The sequence below is a fragment of the Silurus aristotelis genome (genome assembly GCF_946808225.1).
Source record: "Silurus aristotelis genome assembly, chromosome: 7".
NCBI lineage: Eukaryota > Metazoa > Chordata > Actinopteri > Siluriformes > Siluridae > Silurus > Silurus aristotelis.
In genome coordinates this window covers 23,899,482-23,907,008 of record NC_139580.1, presented here as the reverse complement: position 1 = coordinate 23,907,008, position 7,527 = coordinate 23,899,482, and positions in this window count along the sequence as shown.

The window sequence follows — 7,527 nt, the reverse complement described above, 5'->3', positions numbered from 1 at the left end:
CCACAACCGCCAGGTGGAAATGATAGATACTCACAGTAACACTAAGACCTCTTTCTCCTCCACCAAAAGCCACATTGATTCATTAACCAATAAATACAAATGCAAGTCTGTTCGACTGGGCCCTCTCCCAGTGTGCTAGCATGTTCTTCAGCCCACTGATGATGTCCTTATCGGCAGATCAACCCTGTGCCAGTCATGATTGGAGAAACAATGCATGCAGCACCCAGCATGCGGCCTTATCGCTCCGCTGACTGTCAGCTGCCGCCAATCAGGTGTCTCTCAGGCAGCTGGAGTAATGACTGAGTCTGGCCTTGCTCTCTGGAGATAACCGTGCAGGTTGGTGACTTCTCCTGAAAACCTGTCGCTCGAGAATGGTTTTTGTATCGATTATTACAATCCTGAAATTGACTTATTTTTTTCCTCCCCTGTCATTATCATTATATTAGGATGATGGAAATGTCGCCACCTTGACAGGGACTGTGGAGTGGTCTCAGCATCTTTTACTCAATACAGTATTATCAGATTCTTGATATCTAGAAAATAAAAAGTGCAGCACAAAATGAGAACACTGTGCTTTAATACATATAGCTTTTGTTCCGAGAGAGAGAGAGAGAGAGAGGGGGGGGGGGGTCAAAATGAGAAGTGGTTTTACTATTTGTCATTTTCATTCCCACTTTCACATTTATTCACACATTTTCCCTATATACCTGAATCTAAAACAAATGAAGGTAACAAATCTGGTCTAACATGAGGTCAGCCCTTTGACCCATGAAAAATGGATTTTGATCATGCAGAAATGTTGTCCTTTATTTGAAATGGGACACTTTCTCTCATAAAAACAGCTATCCAAAAGTCTGGAGGTTGCCATGTTGTTGTTGTTTTTTGTTTAGTTTTTTTTTTTTTTTACAGCTGATATTAAATATGAGGATGGGAAAATATGCTGCTTTAATGTGCCAAATAGATATGTAAACCATCATCTTCAGACTGAATTACTTAAGCGTTGGCTTGTAAGTTCAGCATCTTCAACAACCCAAATAGATTTAAATTAATTATTGCAAATGTATTTGCTTTTTAGTTATAGAGATACAAGAATGTGTTTGTATAATTCAGTAAAGTAATGGGGCTGTGAGGACTCAATTTGCAAATGAAATTTTTAATTTTAGGATTGTTACACATGTTAGACATATGAAAAACAAGACCCATTTTCCATGTACAGTATAACACCATTTATTACTTTCTATAAAAAGATATATGCAAGTTAATTCTTGCTCCTTTCCTGACCTGTAATTTATTAACTGCATTAAATAAAATTATTTATAAATGGTGATTTTGTGCCTGGGCCTAGTGAATGAGCGTTCTGTTACCATTGAAAATGTTAAGAAAAACAGCAGATGATTAAATCAGCTGTAGACCATTTGTTCAACACTATTCGTCATGAAGAAATGATGCAACAGCACAGCTGGCCAAGAAACATGAGTGTAGTTCATGTGTGCCACTCGTTGCAACTAAGCATCCAATTATTTATATTTCTATAAGATGGGGATTTCTGCATGATTCCCTATTATATGAATTAAAAATACAATTTTGAAACATTACAATTTTAACTTCCAGTTTCATCACAAAGTTCAATTTGCTGAATTATTAGAACATTAGAATATTTTCTAAAGGCAGAAGAAAATGAGCAAGACTGATCAAATATTTAAGGATGCTTTCTGTTCTTATTTCTTGGGATAATAGTCTGTTTCAATATTAGTCACTGAGGAAATTAATGCAGTGAAATCAGGATGCACAGTGTTTTCCATTTTGATTTATTTCAAGTTTACCTTCCTGTTGCTCCTAAAAAAAAGACTACAGTAGAAGGTTAACTATTTAAATAGTAAAATATATATATTTTTTAACCGAACGTACAACAGGGTGGGAAGTAACACAATGCTGCAAGGCATGAGAGTTATAGATAGAAAAGAACTTGCAAAAAAATAAAAATATGTTGCAAATACATATATCAGATGTATGTGATATTTGTATAATTAGTGTCTTTTAATAAATAGAAATAAAAAAAAAAATAGTCACCTTAATCATCAAACTGAACATTAGATCTTTAATTGCCTGTTGTGTAAAAAATAAAAAAAGTAATACATTGGATAAAATTATATAGTAAGAAAAAATTTATGGAATGCAATTACTTTGAACATTATATGTACACTGCTGGTGTAATGACAAATATTAAGCTTTTTAATGGTCTGATAAAAGGGTTTTTCTACTTTTTCACACATTTTCTTCACATACATTAAACTAATGAAATAAACTAAAGAAAGCCCATCTGGTACAACATAAGGTCCCAACTTTGACTCTTGTAAATTGTATTTAGCATTGTAGTGTCAGTCTTATTGATGTACATACATTGCTCATGCAGGAATATTGTCTTTCATTTGTAATATGACCCTTTCTGTCATGATCACAGTTATCCAAATAATCTAGAAACATTTGCCATGTTGTTTTACAGCTGGAAATGTGTGCTGCTACTGAAGTAATGTGCAAAATATGTCTGTGCACTACATATGTGCAATATATGTCTGTCTGTTTAATGTTCAAAATACGTCTGTGCACTATATTGTTGACTTAATTCTTACATAAAAGGTTGTTTTGTGACATGCAAATAGTAGTTTTAAAATTTGACAGCAAAAGCAGGAATCTAGGGCCAACCTACTATACCTTGTCAATCTTTATTGTGTTGTTTTTGGTGGTTTGCATTGGCTTGGAAATGTAATGGTATGAAAATGTTTTAGGCCAATTAAAACTAATTAAGCATTGTTTAATTTTACTTTACTAAATTTACTTTACTAATTTACTAATTAACTTCATTATCATCTCCAGTCACCAGGTATAAATCCAGAAGAGCATTTTGGTAGTAGAAAATTAAAGTTGCAGCATCAATATGTAGAAATAACACCTAAGAGCAAAAGGTGTTCATAATAAGTAGACTAATATGTTTACATGGTGTTAGCTAACCCTATTTTAGCTAGCTTAACTACTTGGTAGTCTTGCTAGGTGTTTAATAGATATAGCAGTTATTAGATTGTGTTCAATTGTATTTGCACATGTTTATTGGCAAAATGGCAGCTGAGTGGTTAAAGATCTGAGTTAGTGATTGGACAGGTCAGGGGTTCAAGCATTAGTATTAGCAAGGCCCATAATGCTCTGTGCTCCAGGGTTGCTAAAATCATGGCTGAACCCATCTTCTTAACATTGCTGGGATATGTGAAGAAAGAATTTCACTGTAATGTACAAGTGACAAGTAAAAAGCACCCTCTGTCAACCGTAGTTTTGGACATTTTCATTTGTGGCACATTCATGTCTTTTTGTACATGAAAAGAAATGCACTTTTTAAAAAATGTAATAAAGAATTCAATGGCATAAGTCAACTTTAAGGAAATTGCCTATAGCATTTTTGGACATTGAGATATATACTTATTGTGACCATATGGCCACAGTAATGCAATGCAAACAGAAGCAATTTAAGCTGCTTTATGATCCTCTGAAGGCAAGACATTATAATGTGAATGTAATTTTCACAAATTATGATTATACATTTTTTTAAAGCTGGATTACTCAATTCTACAGTTAGACACTACATTTAAAATGAGGTGGCTGTTCAGAACAAGAGAAACGAAGAACAATCTATGGCACAGCACAGTGGCTATGCTAATATATTTATATATTCTATTAAAAGAGACAGGACTCTTTTGCGCTGTATAAAATCATATTATGGCTTAACTATGCTAAGCAGGGGCCACAGGAAGCGTTGCAAATCACATTTGTGTGTGGACCAAATGAGATGCGTGTGCTATTAAATTACATGTCAGTATAAAGGGATTGCTAATCCCCAATACCGCCAGAAATCTGCTAATGAATTTTCCCCACCCTCAAAAAAGCTTATTGTATGGTCTGCTTCGAATCTGTGGCTTCTGATTGCATTATCCTCCACGCTCCTGTGGTTAGAAAGTAAATGCTGCAATGTTAACAGGATAAGATAGAATATGTACTTGTTGGACTTTATAGAAACCAATGCAAATCATAATATATGCAAAGCTGCACAAACATATTATACACACAATGGACACACACCTAAGTGATGACAGGAGCCAGCTGTATGCACAGCCCTGGATGTCGAAAATTTCCCATTAGATCCTGTAGGACTATTAAGTTCATGATGGATGGGGAATTAATGCTGAGCACCAGGGTCCCATCTTTTGGTAGGGCGCATTAGCCAAATTAGGTGGGGCGAATCTCTCCCCCACATTGGCTCCAAATCCCAAACCCTGACTGCCAAAGTGACTCTGCCTCCTCCCAGTTAATTCGGCTAATAGAGCTCATTTGAATTGGGCTATTTTGGGGAAGAGGTGAGGATGCTTTCTGCTCTAGAGTAACAATAATCATTGGCTATGCATTCAAGGAAACCCTAGCGATACATCAAGGCTGCTGCCAAGAAAGTCGACAGTTCTTCCATGCCTGCATATGACAAATAGCTTTTTGAAGCCATCTTGCATTCTCACCAAGGGTCTCACCCCTACCTCCCTCCAAACAGATTCTATTCCTCCTATCCTTTCTTTTTTTTTTTATATTTTAATAATATCTAGCAATCTCTTAAACCATGATTTCTAATAGGTTATTGTCTAGAATGCTCATTGACAGCAAAAGACATGGCCTCATATCTGTAGCACTATGCAAATGTCTGCTCTTCAGCATGTTATGTGATCGGTCAACTTAAACATGGAAAGCCTATGCTGCAATTTATTTATGATTTAGCTGAGAGGTAGAGATAGCGGGCACAAAGACTTAGCAACATTCTCATTTTGAATTTGCTTTCTCGTACAGCCTTGACTCTGGACATGTAGCAGTAAATTGATCACGTAAAAATGATAAGGAGTAAAAAGCATTCAGACACGCTGGATATAAAAGCCATTACATAAAACAAGCAGATTGTGTATGGCGAGTATATTTATTGGGTCACAGAGTTCAGGGCAACACTGTAGTAGTGTGTTTTTTTTCTTTTGTAATTACAAAGCTGGATTAGTCTATGGGTCCTTGCTGAAATTGAAACGAGCTACGCACCAGGGAAGTAGTAAAAATGGCCAGATAAGCCTTGATCGCAATGTTTTAAGACAAGAATGTTAACAAGATGTTAACAAGACTGATGAAAGCTGTAAAATTTTCAAAGGGTGTGTTTTAGTCCCCTGTGATTGTCTCTAATACATGATTCTAAGACATTACATATTGCATTAACAAGGATTAGGCTCAGGCCTCAGAAATAAAATAAAACTATTAAAACTAATTTTACCTGATGATTTTCCTCGTTTCAGCACAATTCACGTGTTGATATGAACATAATGAGACAGTTGTATTTCTTTTTTCTTTTTTTATTTGATCAGTAATTAAGGCGTTCTTTACTATTAGAACTAGCGTGGTGTTAGAGAAAATAAATGAGTGATGAGTTTAATCTGTTTAGCACTTTGTGACCCCTAACCTTACATACTGACCTGGGGACAACAAACATTTGATTTACTCCTTTTATCTGAAAAGAAATCAAAGAGAGGGAGGTCCCAAAATCAGGTCCCTGGAGAGAGAGAGCATCTGTTGTTCCCACATGAGCAAATACTTTAGCTCTAAGCATGTTTTACTCCACATACAGTGTTTTTCTGTTTCTATCCTAAAAAAAAATAAATAAAAATGAGAAATCTAGGGTTAGGTGAATCGAGATATTTGATTTATATAGGCAAAACAGACATATAGACAGAGTTTATTTGCAAAAAATAACATAAAACCCAGTTTCAGTGTACTTTCTTATTTTGCATGAGCAAGAGTAGAGAGATTGCTCGCATTAGTCACAGTGAAATTAAATTCTAACTACAACACATTGTTAACCATGTCATTATATTCTATGTATAAGTATATCCCAACATGACAATGCCAGGATTCATCAGGCTCAAATTGTGTAAGAGTAGTTCGGGTAATATGTGAGATCATTTTCACACATGGATTGACCACCACAATCCTTAAAAACGAGCTGACTTTATGCTGCCACCGGACTCCATATCTACAGTATCTATCTATCTATCTGTCTGTCTGTCTGTCTGTCCGTCCGTCCGTCCGTCCGTCCGTCCGTCCGTCCGTCCGTCCGTCCGTCCGTCCGTCCGTCCGTCCGTCCGTCCGTCCGTCCGTCCGTCCGTCCGTCCGTCCGTCCGTCCGTCCGTCCGTCCATCTATCTATCTATCTATCTATCTATCTATCTATCTATCTATCTATCTATCTATCTATCTATCTATCTATCATTTATACTGTGTAAAGGTTTTAGCCACTTGTAAAGAAAAAAATCTGTGAGAATGCTTTCAAAAACAGAAGTGTTAATAATTAATTTTTTAGCAAATAACTAAATGGAAAGGAAAACAAAAGAAAAGTAAAATCAATATTCTTCAATTCTTCTAGGTACACTTTTTTGAAGGAGGTACACAGTTTTTAAAAGAGCTCAGCAGGTAAGATATTCCATAAATATTCAAGAGTCAAGAAGCTTTTTATTGTCATTTCAATCATATATAGCTGATGCAGTACACAGTCAAATGAAACAACTTTACCCAAGAACCCTGATGCTACATAAAACAACATAAAACAACAATCAAAGAAACAGAAAAACACAGGGCCAAGTATTAGTAAGTGTCCTCGCCACATAAAGTGCATGTGTGCAGCCTGGTGCAAACAGTGCAAAGACAACACAAGACAGTTCAAGACAATACACAGAATACAAAATAGCTCCGCCAGTAAACGTGTTGTAACGAGACAGTGAACAGTAGCAAAAATGTAAACAAAATATTGTGCAAAAGAGGAGAAATAACCACACACCTTCTGTGGATATACCCTGTCTCAAATCCTAATGTAAGCCTAGCCAGACTTGATGATGTTGAGATGTGGCCAAAACTATTATTCCATAGCTTCCTCATCCTGACACCATTAATCCTGACAAAATATCCAATTCAACTTTAGATTTTGACTTATCAGCCCAGCCCACTATTTTTCTGTTTTTCAGTTCCTTGCAATATTACTCAATATTGTACATATATTTTTTATACACATACACAAATAATGGCTGTGCTGGTTCCCCTGGAGTGCTCACTGCATTTATGCACTGTACTTGGCACTACTTGCACTTGGCTACAATAATTACAGTCCATCATATAAACAAAATATAAAATATATTTATAGTTATTTATATAAAGTTTGTATGACTTATTGGACTACTCATTGGAAATAAGCAAGTTTAATCAAAACCTTAATAATTTAGAAGGTTTACTAATTAGCCATCTTGTACCTAATGTATCAGTAGAAAAGTTAAGGAAGATCTGTGGTTTCATCAAGTAGACAAAATTTTATTGTATTCATGTATTCATGAAAAAAATGATTATAACTGAATAGATTATTTTAATGAAATAGTAAAAAAAAATAGCTAGTTGCTTATAGAGAATAGTCCAGTATTTC